Source organism: Ptiloglossa arizonensis, chromosome 10 (genome assembly GCF_051014685.1).
Source record: "Ptiloglossa arizonensis isolate GNS036 chromosome 10, iyPtiAriz1_principal, whole genome shotgun sequence".
Lineage (NCBI taxonomy): Eukaryota > Metazoa > Arthropoda > Insecta > Hymenoptera > Colletidae > Ptiloglossa > Ptiloglossa arizonensis.
In genome coordinates this window covers 7,842,133-7,862,439 of record NC_135057.1, presented here as the reverse complement: position 1 = coordinate 7,862,439, position 20,307 = coordinate 7,842,133, and the positions used below count along the sequence as shown (strand labels likewise).

General features: G+C 40.5%; 1 protein-coding gene and 1 long non-coding RNA gene across 8 annotated transcripts in view; both read left to right on the top strand.

Moving 5' to 3' along the window:
* LOC143151865 (dystrophin, isoforms A/C/F/G/H) overlaps positions 1–20,307 on the top strand; it is a 741,778-nt gene that overhangs the window by 553,582 nt on the left and 167,889 nt on the right. The gene's annotated exons all lie outside the window — the stretch shown is intronic.
* The window catches only part of LOC143151867 (uncharacterized), a 119,599-nt gene that overhangs the window by 96,144 nt on the left and 3,148 nt on the right, over positions 1–20,307 (top strand). Inside the window, exon 2 of one of the 3 annotated variants that reach the window (XR_012993450.1) lies at positions 12,341–12,469. The exons of the other annotated variants lie outside the window; for them this stretch is intronic. This is a non-coding gene — a long non-coding RNA (uncharacterized LOC143151867). Of the gene's footprint in view, positions 1–12,340; positions 12,470–20,307 lie in introns of those variants that run through there. 3 annotated transcript variants of the gene reach the window in all.

The window sequence follows — 20,307 nt, the reverse complement described above, 5'->3', positions numbered from 1 at the left end:
ATTCCCGTACCGGGTGAAAGGATAAATCGGAAATCATACTTTGTTGCTTTACTGCAAACGAGGAAACAAAAGTTCCATAAATTTCGAAATCCTATTTGTTCCGGGCCACGAACAGGGGGGGACTGTTTCGAGCGAGAAAATACACGAAAGTGTATTTCTCTCTCAATTTCTCTCCTTTTCTTCGACACTATCTCGTGAATTCTATTTTACACTTTTGAGAAGAAATTATTAAAATGGAAAGTTTTTTCTTTCTTCCTCCCTTCGTTACAATTATAATCTGTCTCTCGACGGTAAGGTAGTTATTTTTATTCACAAATTTAAGTGTAACGCGTGTCGTGTTCCTCTCTCGAGCAGTATCGTCGAAAATACTCTCTCCTTTTCTCCAATAATGAAACGCTCTGTTTTACGAATTCTATTTTATACTTTCGAGAAGAAATTTTAGAAATTTTGCACCGTGAAAATGCATTCTTCCCTTCTGCAACCATCTGATTCCCCATTTCGTGAATTTTATTTCATCTTTCCGAGAAGAAATTATTTCTACGAGGGAAATTATTCCTACGAGGGAACGGGTGCTCAAACCGAACGATAAATCGCTAAACTGCCCAGTGACCGTTTTCATCGAGTCGTTAATCGGTCGCGTTACGTTCCAGAGAGTGAAATTGAATTTCAATTAATCGTAATTCGTTGAATTTACTTCTTCGCGGTAGATTTTAATCGCACCGTTCGCGATAGCGACGATCGATGAGTAAAATTCTTTCGCAGAAGTGGGTGATTATTAAATTCGGTAACAAAACTAAATTGTTCACGCAATTGATCGACGACTGAGCGGATACGGAGCAGAAGCGTGCGCGAAGGATTACGTAAACTCGGCAACGCGGATCCAATCTTGTCTGGAACTCCGACGCAAGCTCGTAGTTATTCTATTTCAGTCCCCGTGGATCGGAACACGAAACGTCGTTCCAACTAATTACGCGCGTAATGAACAGTATGAATACAAATTAAAACTTGCGGGAGCGTTTCAGCTCTATTTTGTAAACCCCCGCTATCTACTTTGCGCGCGTACGCGCGGAATTATGAAATGCTTTGGGAGTGACTCGGTCGATAACTTCAAACAGCCTGCGACTCGACTTTGCGAGGGTAAAAAGTGTCGTCGAACTTCGACGTGATCATTATTTATTATGCTTCCGCTTTGTAAGGCACGATGAAACTCCGTCAGACATTGACAAACGCTCTATCGTATCTGTCTGACCAAACACCGACTTATACTACTGAGATATTTCAAATACGAATCGCGCTATACGCGATGACTGTTGCGATCTGTCGCGAGACAGGAAATATTTATATTCCTTTAAAGATCGTATAATTTTGCCGAATATTATACACGGAATTATTTAAATTTTTCATTCGTCGAATTAACGATCTCCAAATACGTTATATTTCATCGACGAGATCCACCTTTGATACCAATTGGAATTACGAGCTTCTAATTGATATAAATGCATTTTTTAATGCGAGAATTGTAAATAATTGAATATCAAAATGAAGAATTAACGCGATACGGTGGACTGCACGAGTGGCACCGATATAAACCGAAGGGTGGGCAGTAAAACAAAGATAATGCAATTTAGCAACGTTTATTATTAAAGGGTTCGGAGAATAAATAAAAGGAGCAGAAGTAAATTTAGTTTTTTAAAATGAAAATAACTTTCGCACGTAACGGGCTTTGGAAGCTACCTATGGAAAAATTAACTAAACGATAAATTATTCGCGAGATTTTCCATATTAAATCGTACATAGATTGATATTTCGAACCTTTCATTTTTCCTCACCAGCATTTACATCGATAAATAAAAAAGTTCGAAACATTGAAAGATACAAAACATCTGTACGATTAATTTTAAAAGGTGTACGTAATTTATTGCTTCCTGACCGTATCAACAACGATATATACCGATTACACTTTTTATCAATTTTATTACACACATGAGTATACGTACACAGATTACAAATTTTATCAATTTTATTACACGCGTGAATATATACGTACACCGACTACAAATTTTATAACCCACATGAGTATACGTACACCGACTACAAATTATATCAATTTTATCCTACAAGTATCTAACCAAATAACTACTTCATTCGCAATTTCAAGGGTAGCTTTCACCCCTCGAAAACGAATATCAGCTGAAGAAAAGAGTTTCTAATATCCACCGTGTTTATACCATCAAAATGGAGACCTCTCGTTTAGATAGCGGGGCTCGTTGGAAGATCAACGCGCATTTCGGATTAGCCAAAACCGCGGGGGCACCGCGATCGGACTCAAAGCTCTCGGTGCCTTTCCTACGCGTTACCATCCACCAACGATTCAATTAACCGTGCCCCCGAACTATCGCCGCTAATTATAATCCCCCATAATTCGCGTTCGGTCGGTCGACCGCGCGCTGCGCGGTGTCCTAATGATTCCGCGAGCGTTCGCGAATCGGTCGCGCGTTCGTTCACCCCTAACACCGCGGTGTCGATGATACTTTTCGAGCACCCTGTGCGCGATCTCGCGCGACGAGACCTAACCCGAACCTAACCCCGACCTAACCCACCCCCGTGGAGCTGAACCGAGTCGACGAGCCTCGACGATAAATATTCATGAGTTTCGTGCCTCGAAACGCGTTACCTTTTCATCGTGGCTGGAAAAATAAGCTGAATCTCGTGTGTAAGGAGCGAGGGGAAGACAGTATGGGCAAAGTGGGGGAAGTATTATCCGAGAAGTGCCCCACGAGAAGAAGGCACAATGTGTTTACATATTCACTTGGCCTGGGTCAGGTCCCCTGTATTTCGTTGATGCTCTTGCGATCGCAAACAAGAGTCCCCATTGGCCGAAGACGGTCACGTAGTTGAACATCGGTGATCCTAAATCCGAGTAAGAACGAATTCGTAATAAGGTACATTGGCGTAAGCTCTCAATGAAGCATCAAGTATTCACAAACAGAATAATTTGCTTACGGTTTAGCTACTACCGCTGATTCGATAAGTTGTTCGTATTGAAGAAATGAATAGAATTTAATATACGTAATGATCGTTAATATTTTGAACATTATCTATAGCGAAAAGAACTAATTTGTATTTTTTAAAAATAATATAAACCTACTTTTACTTCTATCAAGATGAACAATATATAATTTCAATTTACACAAAAGCAAGTCATGTTAGTTTTAAAACAAGTATGAATTTTATGATTTGTAATGCAAGAAAATGTACATTTATCTAGATGGAAATAAGTATTAGCAGATTTATATTATTTCAGCTTAGTTTCCTGGTTACGTCTTGAACGAGCTATTTATTGGACACTTAAACTATTGAGTTGTTCGGAAAGTGATTTCGTTCTTTTTGGTGAAACACGATTTTTGTAGAGTGTGCAAACATTTTATTCGATTATATATTCTCTATCTTAGAAAACGAAATAACTTTTCGAACAACCCAATAGTTAGATACATCGTTACAACTTATACCGATGCAGTAAGTACACCCATTATGTCTGCCACTTTTCTCATACTATATTCCCCCACTTTTCTCATATTGTCTTCCCTCACTTTTCTTATACTAACTTCCCCCACTTTTTACACACGAGATTCGGCTTATTTCTCCGGCCACGTCCACTGTGACCCACCGAGAGTTTACTTACTCGAGGCAGTCAGAAACAGGAACAAGGTGGCTGAATACGTGACAAGGAGCCGACACATTTGCCGGTTATGGTTGTCAAACGGGGGACGACGCTGCTGATGCACCCCCTCACCTATCCCTTTCGCGCCCGACGCCTTCGCTGATTCTGCACCCGCCGTGACAGATGCGACTGTGGGATTTGTGCGCGCGATTGCGTGGCAATGTGGTGGTGAATTATCGCGCAGAATTCCCACGCTTTAACCTTAACTTTCGATACGGTGATCTCGATCGCGAATACCACCGTACGAGGTGTTTTCAACGCGTTGAACGTCATGGTGGTCACCGGTGTCCCGAACTTGCGGTGCTTCGTTTTCTTAAACGAATCTTTATACTTTAAGGAAGAAAATTATTTTCTAATATCGAGAAAAGAAAAATCGAAAACATACAGAATACGAAACAATTTGTACAGAAAACACTTGAATGTTTCCGAATATTTCACCGAAACAGTATGAATCTTTGAACTGTTGCAACATTGTGAAAAATAATCGTACAATAATCTTCGTAGGATCGTTTTAAAGGTCGAACCCTCTTCTTTCATGCCTGTAAGTTGAAGAATTAATTCTGTGTAAAGTGTACGCAGATAGAAAGCCTCGAAAAGAAACATTCCTACAAATTTGTAGTTCTTAAATAACATGGACTCTCTCAAAGAGAAGATTTATCCCAAAACGAAGACAATATCGCGAATTCTACCAGACATTGAGATTCAATATCTTTGGAAGTGTTGAAGAACTCGACAATTCAACGAGAGAAAATATTGTAAAAATCTGAAGATTTTGAATCTACTTCCAGAGTGATTAGCAGAAAATATCATTCGGCAAGAAAGTTTATTTGTCGTTGAAAGAGGTGGACGCGACGAAATCGATCGAATTTATCGCCAGCGGATGTGAAACACCGGACAATGTTTCCCCTGACCGTAGCCGGAGAAATTCAGAGAAAAGTTCGAAGAAAAAAGGGGCACGTTGAAGGCTGCACGTAACGCTGGACACGTGCATTTTTCGCTGCGCTCGAGCATAAAATTTAACAGGAGGAAAAAACTGTGTTTCTACCGAGCCTCTCATTCTCGTTTCTAAAAAAATAAAAAGAAAAAAAAGAAAAAAGAGGAAAAAGGAGAAGGATAACGCGAAAATAAGCCGCGATGTTCCAGTGAAACCTGAAGCTCGGGGCCGATGCCAAGGGGACGACCAACTAACACGGTGGCTCTATCGTTACGGCAGAAAGTTCCACTTACGTACAGCGCGGCGAGCGAAATGAAATTCGCACGAAGTTCGTCCAACCGAGGCTATCCGCTGGAAAATGAAAACGTTCCCGGGAAAGTGATAAATTGTAGCGCGAGTAAGTAGCGTTAAATCTGCCTTGACCAAAAATCTCGAGACCAACTTGCTCCCTGGATTCTTTTTCATCGTCTTGGGAACGTCGTTGCCGCGAAACAAAAATTAAACGCGACGTCACGAAATCGAGTTGGAGAAATTCGTTCAAACTGCAACGAGGGAAAAGTGCAATGCGTAGTAGAGCACCAACTGTGGAACTTCGACTACCAAACAAGCGCATATATTTATTTTCAATTTTGTAGCTCAACTTTTCACTACTCGTACAATTTATCTAATTTTTATCTGTTCGACGACGAGAAGATACGTATGGTATAATTTGGATACGAGACTACTTTATGATAAGTACTATCTATCATTTCTTGAGAAGGGTTTCGTAACACGGTCGAAACCTTTAAATTTCAATAAGTTTGTTACTCTACATTTCTATCAAATAATCGTGCAAAGAAACTCGACATTCCAACCTGAAACGATTAACACTAGAACCACCGAAGGGTTAGGTCTGGGTTAGGTCCACGATTTAACATGTTTGAAACTTCTGTTTAAAATTACTCAATGATTAACAGTGTCTTTGCCTACGATATTCGTGGACAATTATCAAAAAAGACAACTAACGATACTCGTAAATTAATTTGCCCTTTTCCCATCTAACCTTACCGGTTCGATACAAATAATAATACGTTCACCATCGGTAATTCTAACGTTAAATCGCAAAATAAAAACAGATTACCATCGTTCCTTATTAAACTCGCGAATTTCAAGACGCGGAACACTCGCCGTTGAAGGTCGCGCACAAAGGAGAAAAATCTGCATACACTGATAAGTAAATTCTCAATTTCAAGGGGAGGTAAAAGTGGCGGAGGACGTTAAACTTAAAAGGAGGAGGAAACGCACATGCTTGAGCGCGAGCGACCCTCTTGGCTTAAGAACGGGGGGAAAGCTCGAAGAATTTCAGCACCGGTGCAAACTCTCGAGTTCTTTTCGAAAGTACGAAAATATACAATTCCGTACCAGATGGAGGGGATAAAAATACAAGTCTAGGAAACGGAACACCGTGACCGAAACCGTGAAACGAAACGCAAACATCGAGGTTATTCCATCGTACTGGAACAACCCTCGATTCCTCCCTTCGTGGACGAAATTCATCCCGGTGGTTCAGGGCGTACGAAATGTTTCGTACCTGGTATCTAAGTGGAACGATCTCTCGAGTGACGCTTTCGAGCTGTCCCTCACCGTCGTGAGATTTCTCTCGCGCACAATGATGCCGGAGTTGCGTGTCGATGTGTCAGGTCTCCTTTAAATTCGGTTACGGGATCGATACGCGGTTGAATCGGCTCGATAACGATCGATGAATCAGCGGAACGGATAAAAGAGGGTCCCTAGGTCGGTCGGCGGAGCGAGTTGGCCGAAGAAAGGGACGAGGGGTAGCGGGAAAAGGGCATATTCGATGTGCATTTACAGAGGTCACGTACGCTAGCGGATACACGGGCTGTGCTGCGCGGGAAACGCGCAAACACTCGCGCAAGCTTCGGGTATATAGCGTTGGCTTTTACGTGGTGCGCGCGAGCGAACCAGCGAGCGAGCGAGCGCGCGAGGACACTGCTCAATTGAATTCCGCGCTGCCTCGGTGCCCCGCGCGCGTTTTAGTCGCTATTTATTCTGTTCGAGTACACGGTAATGCGATCGAGGCCTATTACCGCCGCGGATTTTCATTTATTTGCAAACTGTCCGACTGAAAAACGGATCGAGAACCATCGCATCACGGTCGATTCGCATTTCCAGCCGCGCTTTCAACGAGCGTCGCGCCTGCGTGCGGATACCTACCCTCGTGGAACTAGCTGGGGTGTCTTTGGATCGTTGTCGGTGAATGGAACAAAATGGAGATTTTTTTTCCTTTTTTTTTTATATATATCTCGAGTTGCTCGATTTTCATCGGTGTAACTCTTCCCGCGATCCTTGCTCAGACACCTTCCGGATTGAAAGTATTCAAGCGTCGTTGAGAATAGTTTCTTCTTAAGGGTGGATAGAGTAGTTTCTTTGTCTCGTTTTTAACAATGAGGTCACTTTCTTTGGATTCTTGGTGAAATGAAAAAATAAGGATTGTTTATGTTTTTTTTTTGTGTATGTTTCGTATCGCTCGGTCTGGAGAATGCTTCATTTTTATCGTTGCGTTGTTTTTTACGATTACGATTACGGTGAGGAAAGAAACGATCGCTTTTTGAATATTTCGTATCCCGTAATCTCGAGAAGCTTCGTTTTTATCGGTGTAACGCCTCGCGCGATACAAGATCGGCGAAAAGAAAAAAATGGAGAATTCTTTTTGAATATTTCGTACTACAGAGTCTCGAGAAGCTTCGGTTTCATCGGTGTAACGCTTCGCACGGATACTTCGGCTAACGATCCTCTTTTGGATTAAAGAGGATGTCGTTGAAAATAATACACTTTACATCTAGTTACTTTTAAAACTGCGTAACGAAGTATCGCGGAACATTCCACTGTCTTTGGATTCTCGCTAAAAAGAAAAATAGGGATTTCTTTTTTTCACATTTCGTACTAGACAGTCTCGAGAAGCTTCATTGTTGTCTGTTCTCAATTAAAAATATTTGTATGTCTCGGAAAATAGTGGACAATTTTAACAATCTTGTTATTTTTAAGCTGCGCAACGGTATCTCGCGAAATGGGCGACTGTCTTTAGATTCTCCGTGAAAGGAACGAAGAATGGATTATTCCTTTGTGTGTATTTCACGGTGCTTAGTCCCGAGATGAATTATCTTTGTTGCCGTATCATTTTACGAGATATATTCTCGATCCTCTTCCGTATTAAAAATAGTTCGATGTCTCGGAAAGTATCCAGAAAATATTGGACAATTTTAATCACCTTGCTTCTTGTTATTTTTAAGCTGTGTAAAGAAGTGTCGCGAAACGAGCGACTGTTTTTAGAGTTTCGGTGAAAGGGACGAACGACCGGGATTATTTCTTTTTGTGTGTATTTTGCGCTGCTCAGTCTCGGGAAGCTTCGTTTTTATCGACGTAACGCTTTGCGCGATACATTTTTAATACCCTTCCGAGTTAAAAATATTTATACGTCTCAGGAAATATTGGAAAATTTTAATCACGTCGCGTCTTATTATTTTTAAGCTACGCGAGGGAGATTCGCGAAACGAGCGACTGTTTTTCGGGGACTGTCTATGAAAGGGACGAACGACCGGGATTATTTCTTTTTTTGTTTTTTATATATATATTTCGTACTACTCGGTGCACGTACTGCCCACAGGAGCATTTTTATAACATTCCACGATACACTTTCGCTTCCTGTCGGTATTAAACATATTTGTCCGGGATAATATCACGCAATTTGAATAATTTCGTTTCCTTAATTTATTTCTGAACTGCCATTGGAAATAAATACGTATTTTGCAGTTCAATTTTACGAGGTAGATGTTACATTTTAATGCTACGTTGAAATAATATTTTTAATATTGTACACGATTATAAAACGAATATATCTTGAATTCCTTCATTTCGTAGAAATTTAAAATTTCATCTGAATGAGAAATTGATCAAATAAATTGTTTCGATCTTAAGAGAGAATAGTTAGGTACGCCAGCAGGTAATACTGTAGACGACTATACCGAAAACATTAAATATTTGCTCAATTTCTATTCTCGTTCGCATTTCTTTTGTCCTAATCTCTCCTCTACATTCACTCGCTATAACTTCTACCCATTAACACATACAGTGCTCTGTCTAAAACGAATCGAGTCTCGTCGTTATGATTCATAAACCTCACACCTGAATACACTTCTCGTCAATCGGTTTAAAATCACCTCGACGATAAATTCCTTAACAAAGATCTTCATCGGTGCATAAATTTCATCTTTTCGATCGTTTCAATCGAACGAAATAAAATATCTCGGTTTCCTGTCGTACAGCAGACTGTCGAGAGTTTAAATTTAATAAAAAGACGCTCGTGTCTTCTCTCGTCGCGATTAGTATCGTTCTTTCGTACGATTACTAATAACGTCCCTTCAGGGCGAATCGCGTCGCGTTGCGAATACGTCGTATTATATGGATTCGTCGAACAAACAGCGTCAGAACGTTGATTCGAGTTAGGCCGTTTCAACTGAACATCAATGGGGCGTTAATTCGTCGAATGGTTCGTCGTGTACCGGCACGACGTCGTTAACGTCGACGTACCGTGACGATTGTGCGCGGAACACCGCCCGACCCGTTAATCGTTGTTAAATTTCAAAATTTCAGGGCCCCGAGTCCGCGACAAGCGCTGCTTTCGATCCACAATCGCGACCTAATCCTTGCTCGTGTCAGTCATTTATCAAGCCATCTCGTCGAACGAAATATCACTTCGATTCCATTCTCGATCGATCACTGTTTCGTTATCGCAATATTTGGAAAACGGAACGACCCACGTGGAGGTAAAATTATCGCGTGATGTACAAATTTACACATTTTACGAACGAGATTCTAGATATCTATTTCTTCACGCCCCTTGGAGCTTGCTTTATTCTTCTAACAATGTTTCGTAATTCTTTGTGACTTGCAGTAGCTTTAAAAATTGATATTTGTATAATTCTATTATTTTCCTAAGAATGCTTTATAATTGTAGCTTAGAATATTTACAAAAATTGATATTGGTATGTTTGTATTATTTTTCATTTTCGACGGTGTTCTGTAATTCTTTGCAAGGTATGGTCGAAATATCTTTCAAAATTTATATCGTCGTCTAGATGTATACTTTGACTAATTTATATAATTCAGTGTGTTAAATCTAGTGTTTTTGGGCAAACTGATTCATGTTTGGTTAAATTGATATTTACGTTCTGTGAAATTTATGTTACGTAAAGTTTATCTTTGTAACGTAACAGTTACAGTTTCAATTAGTTCCATGATCGTCGATGGACTAAACTAGTTCTTATCGAACTTTGAATAATACGGAATCAGGATCGCGAGTGAATGTACAGCTACACAAAGGTTATAGACCGGTGCCTAAACATTTGCAAATATAAGTAGAGAGCACTTTCGTGGGTTTGATTGCTGCAGCGCAACAGCCACGTGAAACGCATTAGTCTTATGCGCTATAAATCTTCGAGTTAACGTTTACAACGAGCCAAAAGCTCGAACAATGAAATGCCTCGTCACAGAGCGGTAAAGTCGAGTGCATACATGGCAGTGCGCAGCTAGAATGATCGTAATACGGAAGTATGAAATCGTAATGCCACTGAACCTCCAAATGAACGTCCGAATTTCGAATACGTGCATACATATGTGCATCTATTGATTCACGTTATCAATGCTCTCCATTACGAGTTCCATCCAACTTATTAACATCGGTTCTGCTAATTACCTTCGAAGATTTCTTTGTATCTGTTCATTTTATCGATTTTTCTAGGAACTTCTAATATCTCGTTTTGTTAAAGATATGCAACTATTTGCATGTAATTTTGACATGTATATGACACTGATTGCTTTTTTAAGAATTAATATCAATTTTTTAAACTCTGTACCAACCATGACAAAATTTAGTAACGTACTGATATCGAAAGCAAACTTTCAGTAAAATTACACTCTTAAATATATACTAAAGGTATTGAAAAAGCGAATAGTCAAGAACGTTACCACGTTCGATTCTCCCTCAAAAGTTTCATCGAAAATCGAGCTTTCGTATTTTTCCATCTCGATACAATACGTCGTATTTACTATATTTGATTCTTCGTCAAATATTCAACGAACATCTGAATTCATACATTTCTTTCTCCGTACGATATATCGTACTTATGGTATTTGATTCTTCCCCAAAAATCCAACGAAAATCGAGCTAGGTTGTTCGTATCTTCCTTTCTCTATATCGCATTTATAGTACTCGAGCCTTCCCCAGAAATTCGACGAAGATCGATCCGAATTTTCGACTATCGTTTCAAATAGCTTCAAACTCGCTCGTTCGTCTCCCATCGCGTACACACACGCAACGTTCCCCGCGCTGTTGAGTTTCCCAAAAGAAAAACCTCAACGAAATCGACGTTATTACAACGCTCGCGTCAACGGGACGCAAAGATATTCCTTCAACGATATTCTTTCCCGGTCCAGAGTCGCGCAATTTTTACGACGATGGTCAGAGTCCGGGGATAGACGCGAAACATTTGCGTGAAAATCGAGGGAAACCCGTAAACCCACCTCGTGGACCATAAAAAGCGAAATCCCGCGACGGGTGGTCGTTCGACCGACGAAGGAAGTGTCGAGCGCCGATCATGATCCCAAAGCGGGTCTAATGGATCCCCCGAACCGTGGAGACGTAAAAAACACTTTCGAGTTAGTTCGGGAACCAATGGGGAGACAGCGTGATGGTATCCATCGTTGGTCATCGACGCACGATCCCCGGGAGCTCGTGAAAACGTTCCCGTATCCCGTTTATTGGCCATCGAGATCACTCGCGAGAGTTTGTTCTCGCTTCAACGGAGCGGAAAGCGGAGTACGCTCTTTCGGCGACAATTTTGTTTGCATGTCCGTGAAACGGTCACGCACGCGTCCATTCGAAATCATTTCCATTCGATCGATGCGTTTTCACCTTGAATTTTTCACACACCCCCTCACGGGGAGGAAATTCAACTCTACGCGAGTACTGGACCTTGCGATCCTGTGTCGGAGTCATTTCTGACTTACACCGGATAATTTACCGATACGGATACATTTGCTCGAGATTCGAGCAATTTTTCGCATATTTACCAAGATGTTATATTTTACTACAAACGCACACGATTGAGGAGTGTTTGCAGGAAAGAATGTAAGTGCCGGAGTTGGAAAGTTTTATTTTTTCTTCTCAAACTATTTCAAGTGCCAATTAGACCAGCTAATAGGGCGAAATTTTGGAGCATGATTCAAGATAGGAAACTTAACTGTCAGACTCGTATTATCTTCGCACAAAGTGTCAATTTTCAATGAGAATAATTAGTAGCCTCAAAAGAACTTGGTAGGCTACTGATCCAGATAAATTACTTCTTTCGTAGAAATTAATTATTAGATCTAGAATTGAGTATTGTAGCTTTCTAATTTCTCCATGTTCTACAACTTACTTTGATAAGCTTCAAAAAATTCAAAACTTGTCTTGAAGAATTATACCAGATCATCTACAAAGAGCGCCTATTAATATCATAACAACAGAATTTCAAAAATTTCTTTTTTACAATTTATATTCAAGTATTCAAAATGTAACCTTATCCTTAACCGGATATCGTAAAGTGTATATATCATTGTAATTAAAAATCCTGAAAATATTTCGATAGACTAAAGGAAACGTGTACACATATTTAACAAACGCAGATTTACAAGACTGTGAGATTGCAAGCGAGACGTGCAATGTTTCAACAGCAATAGCGAGGCTCGATATGGTGTGAACCTTTCGAGGAAAACGAGTCGAAAGTGACGAGTCGAAAGTGACAAGTCGAAATTAAGGAGTGAAAATTACCGAGTCAAAAGTGACTCGGGCACGGTACTCGGGTGTTTAACGTTCACTGTGGTTAAATTCCCGCCCCTCCTGCCTGCGCCACGAGAGGAAGAGACGCGTTCGAAGGAGCCTTTCTTCTCCACCGAGGACAGGAAATTTGATTTCGAAGGCATGCCCTCGCAGTTTCCCGAGTCACTTGACCAGGCTTTGCTCGACGTTTCCGCGAGCTTTGTCGGCGTTCCGCACCCCACCGTCCTCTCTGAAACTTTTCCCGTTGGACCTTACCCGGGAACTCGGGAGATATCCCGAGTATGCGGCCGAGTAGACGATGTCCCGCGTTCCATCTCCCGGAGGAAGTTTCATATCCGATATGGACATGTTTCGCGCTAACGCCTTTTCGCTGGCTCGGCCTTTTCCACGCGAAAATCGATGTTCCTCTCTGGTACGCGATTTTCCAACGCGGTGAGAGAAACGAAAAGAACACCGGCACTGTGCGCGATTCTGTCTCTCGAAACGAATTCTTGCGAAAAAATAATATATTATATATAATTATATAGTATATAAGATATATTTGCCGTGTTATTTACGAATCGAGAGTGATACGTTCGAAGTAAAGTTTTCAAGATTTTTAAACATTTTGTTTGCAAGAAACCTCGGAGAAACTTTTCCTGACTTTCGACCCTCTTTTCTCGGTGACCTAGAACGCAAACCGAAGGTATCGAAACGTCGACAGGTAAATAATGTGCATAGGATTTTTTCTGGGTTGTTCAACGATTGATTTATTGGCCGTTTAAATTTCTCGAAAAGTAACGGTGGAAAAATAAATAATTGTACGATGTTCGTTCGCGGTACAATCGTAGAAATATTCGAGAAAGGACGAAGTTGGTCGTTGTGTAACTTTTTTCCTCGCGGGGCAAACATCAGCCAACGAACAAAAGATGGAAGAGAAGCCTGTTTTCGGTAGTACGTATTTAACCGAACCACGAGGTAGTTGGGTTTTGATCACCAATAGGGATGAAGCTAGAGCACAACGATGGCTGCTGCGGCGCTCTCTAATCGTCCGCAAGCCGCTTAACCCAAACTACTTCTCTCATCGGCCTCTTTCAGTAACATTACGGCGGCGGTTGGTACACCAGTTTCTCCATCAGACCCTGAACCACCAGCATTACCAACCACCTCGATCTTCTCTTGCGTTAACCAAAGACTTCCCCTGACGAATCTGCGAAACAAAAGTGGGACTTAACGTGCTGTATCCGCTAACTTCTTCGGAGTATCGTAGAAATTATCGGAACTACAGGTACACGATTTTGTAGGTACAAGGTAGGACCACCCTCTAGGGTCAGTTTTTTATTTGTAAAATTATCTTCCTGAAAAAAGGAAGAGAAGTGGCGAGAAAGAAGCACAAGTTCGGATACGATTATATTAGAAACGTTTCGATTAATTATTTGGCAACTCTATGGTGAAAAGTGTGAATAACGATAAACTTTCGTTATCGAAATAATTGAAAGGAGTTCGAAAATTGGAGATAGCCGATGTTAAAAAATGTCCAAGTTCCATTAATACGATGTTTAAACGGAGCGACTTAAAAAGTACTTCTTTAATCTTCGGATACTGTGTATCGTTTTCCTTCTCTCTGTTCGCAATCTTTTTTCATTCAATTAAACTTTTAATCATCCTATTAACTCTACATTACTGTCTTCTGCTTCCGTTCTTCTTCTGAACTTATAATCTTCGTCGTTTCATCCTCTAGCTCGCTGATTCGTTTATTTTCCAACGATGATCCAAAACTCAAGGATGGAAAGGCGATAACAGAGACTTTGATTAAGACTGATTGAATTATCATTCATTCACTATTTTCCCCTGACATTTTTTTCTATCTTTGAGAAAGAGTCAGACACTTAACATTTAGATGCATACGGTTGCAAAACTACAACATTCATTTTACTCGTCATCGAAGTACTCATTTGCATAACAATTTCACAATCTCTATCCACAGCATATCTACTTATTGTAACAAGTAAAACAAGTCAAAAACAAATGAGATACGTAATACCATAATACCATACGTAAACCTACACAATTTTTACACAATATTTCCACAAACTTCCCCCAAAAATATCGAAATTTAAAAATCGAAAAAGTGACAGGTGTATTCCCTTCTTAAAAAACATTCTCCACCGTAGGAATATTTGGATAATACCGTAGGTTCTACCAATCTCACGGTTCGTTGGTCTTGACTCGATTTTTTCTTCGGCAAAAATTTTTGCTCCGGAAGTTGAAAGTTCCTTCGGTGCTTCGGCTTCGTTGCCATTCATTTTCGACGCCGGTCGAGGAAAGTTCGGCCGCGTGTTTCCGACAGAAGACAAACGACAACGGTTCCTCCGGGTTGGACACCGCGTCAACGTGCACTCCTAACGGCGTCGTGACATTTAGGTGATATTAAAATGAAATTTTCCCCGGCGCCGGTCTCCCTGGGCCGCGCGTTTCAGTTTTTGACGCGCAGCTCGACTGGCAGGTTTGCTCGCTGGCTCGAAAGGGGGTCGTTGGACGCGTTCGTGGAAAAAGTGCCGAACCGTGGACGCCGTTAATGGGTTCCCGTCGACGAGACTCGCGGTCCACGACGCCGAGAAAAATGAACGACGCCCGCCGTCTGACAGTCGTAGGGACGCGGCGCGGCGTCGCGAGCCCCCGATATCGACGAGACGAGAGCGAGCCCAGGGCCACGAAGATTGAAAACTGAAATATTAACGACCACTGTTTGTCGAATCGGTTTCGAAGGATCGTTGCGTTCAATAACGCGGCTCGGGAAACTGAAATTGATGGGGTGTGTCTCGGCCACGGTTATGGCGGGAATTACCGCTACTGGAGAGATATCGAACCTGTGGAAGAAGTAATTTCGAAAGGGTCGTATGGATTCGTAGAGTGGATCGCAAGATGTGGAAGCTTCGAATTTGTAGAATTGAAAGTATGGGGAAAGTGTGAAGAATTAAATTTAGAAAATAATTTTTCGTTTGGGTGATGATCTTTAAGATACGGAAGCTTTAAATTTTTGGAATTGGAAACAGAGGGAATGTATGAAGAATTAAATGTAGAAAATAATTTTAAAGTAGAGTGAAGATCATTAAGAGATTTTTAGATCAATTTATTTTTTGAGAGCACCTAGAAAGATGACGAAAGAATAATTTCGAAAGGGTTGTAAAGATAGAGTGAATCGCAAAATATAGAGTATTGGAAGTACAGCAAAAATGTGAAGAACCAATTTGAGAAAGAATCTTTTTTCAGTGGTGTAGGTCATTAAGGAATTTTTGGATAAATTAATTTTCCTGGAGGTTCTAGAAAGATTGAGCTTATCAAGTAGTAATTTCGAAAGAAAATAATGAATAGGGGATATCTGAACCTTTGGAATTGGAAGTATAGAAAATATGTAACATTGAAAAATACTTGAGTACTTGAGAGTATCTTAAGGATCACGAAGGAATTTAGGATACACACGTTGATTCTTTTCGAGCCTCTAGGTATTGCTAGCCACGAAAACGCGCCCATAATTCTCGGTAGAGTATCAAGCATTCGCGAGAACATTAATTTGACTACAGAATGGCGTAGTTTCGTCGGAATAAAAATTTCTTATGAAATTCGTAACGCACGCGAATCCTGAACACGAGGAATATGTTCCAGAAGCTGGAAAAGAATTTATTATACCGGGTTCAAAAGCGGACGTAAAATCTGAGGTAACAGATCGCTGAATAAAAGATTCCACGTTTGACGAATGAATGCTCTCCCGTGTTCGGTGTTAAGAGTATATCTTTCTTGCCTAGTCACGTACTTTTCGTGAAATTTCTGTTCGCTTCTCCGCTCGAACTTCCTCCTTCCGTGTCATCGTTCGAGGGACCATTTTTAAATTCCCCGTATTCGCTTGATTATTCCTAGGTCGACGTACTTCCATTGTTGTCGATGCTTCGTCCATTTTTTCTAATCGCGAGCACAGCTTCCAAAGTAAAAGAAGAAGTTGATCCATTCGAGATATCCAACTTGGTCACTCTTTTAACGTTTCGGTTAAATTTATTTCTTAAAATATATACGGTAAGTATTGTTCCTCGTATTCGAAAATTAAATAATTAAGTACGACAGTAACGAGCATAATTTATTTCTTAATAAACGTGTATGTTCAATCTTGATTAACATTTGAAATTCTTTGAATCAGATTGTATTGCACAAATGTATTCTAAAGAGAAAGATTCTGTGCTGATTTGGGCAATTTTAAAGAGCTTTCACAAGCCATGTGATTAAGTAAAAATTAATCTACAGAATCTCTTTTTTTTCACTTTACAATAAATTGTGCGTATAGTATATGCTTCTTCTTAAAAAATTCGATTCGTATCTTTCTTTCTTTCTATAATACATCGTACTTATTATATTCGACTCTCCTCAAAAAGTTCAACGAAAATCGAACTGGATTCGTTTTAACCCGCAACTGTTCTTTTACTTTTCCTACAATACACTATACTTCTCGTACGTGCTTCTCTAAAAATTCAACGAAGAACGAACTGGATTCATATCTTTCTCTATACAACACGTCGTACTCATTTGGTTCTTCCTAGAAAATTCACTGAAAATAGAGTTGAATTCGTGATTTTCTTTCTCTTCGCAATACATGACACTTATCGTATTCGATTCTCCTTTAGAAATTCAAGAAAAATCCCCAAAAGACGCACAACGTCTATGTTTTACTCTAAAGTAAAAAAATATAATGATCCAAAATTCGTAAAAAATTTCTCAAGCAAAGAGTCACTTTTTGAACGTTTACAATCTTTTCCACCTTCCACGGTTGTCCCATTAATTGCGAGAAAGGTCGTACAATTTTATTCGAAAAATGCACGCTATTTGCGACGATTGTCGCGGGTAACGAGAACAACGAGGAGATCCAAGAACGTTGAACATCAAAGTTAAGTCGTTCCGCGAACAATTTTTCATTCTCGCCTCGAGAAAAGGAGACTTTCTCCGCGTTGAATCGGTGACGAAAAAAAATAAAAGAAAAAGAAAAAGAAAGGACGTCGAGATTTCCTTCGAACTCGTTTGAAAGTACGGCGTTCACTTTGCATTTCGCTCTGGAAATTGTTATCAATCTAAGAAGAGCATCGCGACCTATGCTTCTGGAAATTTCCTCAAATTCCCGGAAACTTCGTTCCGCGGAATATTCGATTCCGTGGCGAAACGAGGTGCTAACCTTGAATCTAGTTATCGTACGTTTGTTTTTTCTTTTTTTTTTTTTCTCTCAATAACAAAGCTATTGTGGACAGACCTTCCACGGAATAAAGAAAAGAATATTGTTCATAGTTACTCCGAAACCGGGGTCTGTTCTCGAAATCGAATCTTCCAATTAAAAGTTAGAATAAAACGGTGTCGTAGGTGTTCTCAAGATTCACAATTCTCACCGTTGTAAATTAACAACGTTGTTCCAACGCTGTGTAACCGGCAGATATCTCGCTTTAGGTACACTGGTACACGCGATTGTCGTGCTGTTTCGAGCGCGTGTACACAGTGAACTAGCATTTCACGAAATAATTTCGATAATAATAATTCGTATCGAGAGTTACGTAAAACGAAATTGTAATAACGATTCGCGGATAAAGGGAAATTAACGTAACGAATATACATAATTGATGTTACCCAAATATCCATTGTCCGTACGTGTTTATGACTTCAAACACGCGACGCGGCGCGGTAACGATTAATATAAATCGCAAATATATTCGGGGTGTTCAACAGGTTCCCATACAAAATTTCCCAGCATATATTCCATATCCAAAGAATTAAACGAGAATGGTATACGGTTCGTTAAAACATAATCAACTTTCTATTTGAAAACGACGGGAATAAATGTTTAGATAGACGAATAAATATTTACCCGTCGCGCGAACGATAAATTATTTCGAAGCTCATTTGAAGTGTCCATTGCTGGAAAATTTCATCGGGACGCTTCTCGTTTTCGTACGAATGGATATTTTAGATCGTTTTTTTCGACGACAGTGTACACATTAAATCGTAAACTATCTTTCTCGTCCATAACGATATTTTTTTCACAGTTAAAGTACCGTCCCCTGGCTCATACAACTCTCTCCTATCTACTCTCTAGAACTCTTATTCAATTACACAAACATTGACAAGCACAGAAAAACCCACCCCGATATTCCGAATCGCTCTCGTTAATTCGTTAAGAAACCGATTAAATTGAATTTCTCGCGGTAATAAAAATACACAGCCCGTGATCGCGCAGGTTACGGGGCTGAAATCTTTTTCTATCTAAAACGAAATATCCCGGGGAAAGGGAGTCGCGAGAAAAGCTTCGCGGAGAACGATTCACTGGAAAAATCCGCGTTTGCATTTTCGCGGCATAATCGTCGTCTCGTCCACGCAGCCCCGCGGATCCAATATCGTGAAATCACTTATACGGACAGGGATCGTTCGGGGGGGAGATACCAGGGGGAGAGAATCAGGGATTTCGCTTTATATCCTGTCCACCCCCCGTGTCGACCTGGGGCTAAATTATTTGCGGTTCATCGGGACGCGTCGTGGCGGGACACGACGGTGTTTTACAAATCCGCCTCGTTACTTACCACAAGCTGCTCTCCCATGCATTATTCATCCCCATGGCTCCTTTTCCGCGCCCGGTATATTTTATTTCGATCGAGCCAACACTGGTGCCCCACGCTCGACCCCCTTCTTGTTTCAATCAGGTTCTCGGGCCCGGATAGCTCGGTTTCTAATCCGACGGAATGCACGCGATATTCCAGGCCCCCCTCCTTCCACACCAAGGCCACATTTTATCCGAGAAGGAGGTGGACACGCGTCATTGATTTCGTAACAAGATAGAGGGTGTCCCCCATTCCCACCGCCACTTGTCCAACCCCTTTGAGGATAAGGGGATAATTTCTCTTCGAGGAATTGGATCTCCCGTAACAATGGGACGGACATGGTCCCGTTGATACGGTCGATGGTACTTGTGACGACTAATCGCTTTGAGTACGGTGCGATGGAATGTTATGATTGTTTTACCCGTCGCGAGCTCTTGGACGATAAGACGTGAACACTTCGTCGAGGAAATTCTTTGACAGTGGGTAAGTCTTTTCGCATTCGGTTGATGGTATAGTGTTTGGTGCTCAAATTTGAGCAGGAAAGAATATAGTATGGTGCGAGGTTCATTGTGAGGATGAGAGAGAAGAAAAAGAGGGAATTTTTAGTGTAATTTTGGTTTCTTCGGAGAGTAGAGTGAATATTTTATTGTGGAATTTCTTTTGCGTAATTGTAGTAATCTTTTCGTTTAATTTTGATCAGTTTGTAGTGTGTAAGAAACTAGAATCTATTCAGCTTATTGAATTACGTTTGGGTTGACCTCTGTGAAAACGTAAAGAGAAGGGAGTACTTTTAATAAAACTTTGAATCTTATAATGGCACTTGTACCAACTAATCGCTTTGGAGCGACTGTAATAGAACCTTATGATTATATTACGCGTGTCTTGGACAGTGGACACTTTTTAATGGAAATTCTTTGACGCACTCGTAGATAACTTTTTATTATACTTTTAATCAATTCGTAGGATTTCTAGTGTCAAAAGTTGTGCAAGAAACTAGAATCTACCCAGGTTGTTCGAGTACAATAGGTTCAAGATTTCTTAAAAAAGTATGGAAAGGGTAATTTCAATTTTATTCGATTCGAGCAACATTTAATACCTCAATTGTTGCGTCACGAACGTAGCAGAAACTACGTAATAATAACTTCGTTCGATTCTGAGCGCTGACATTTTTACA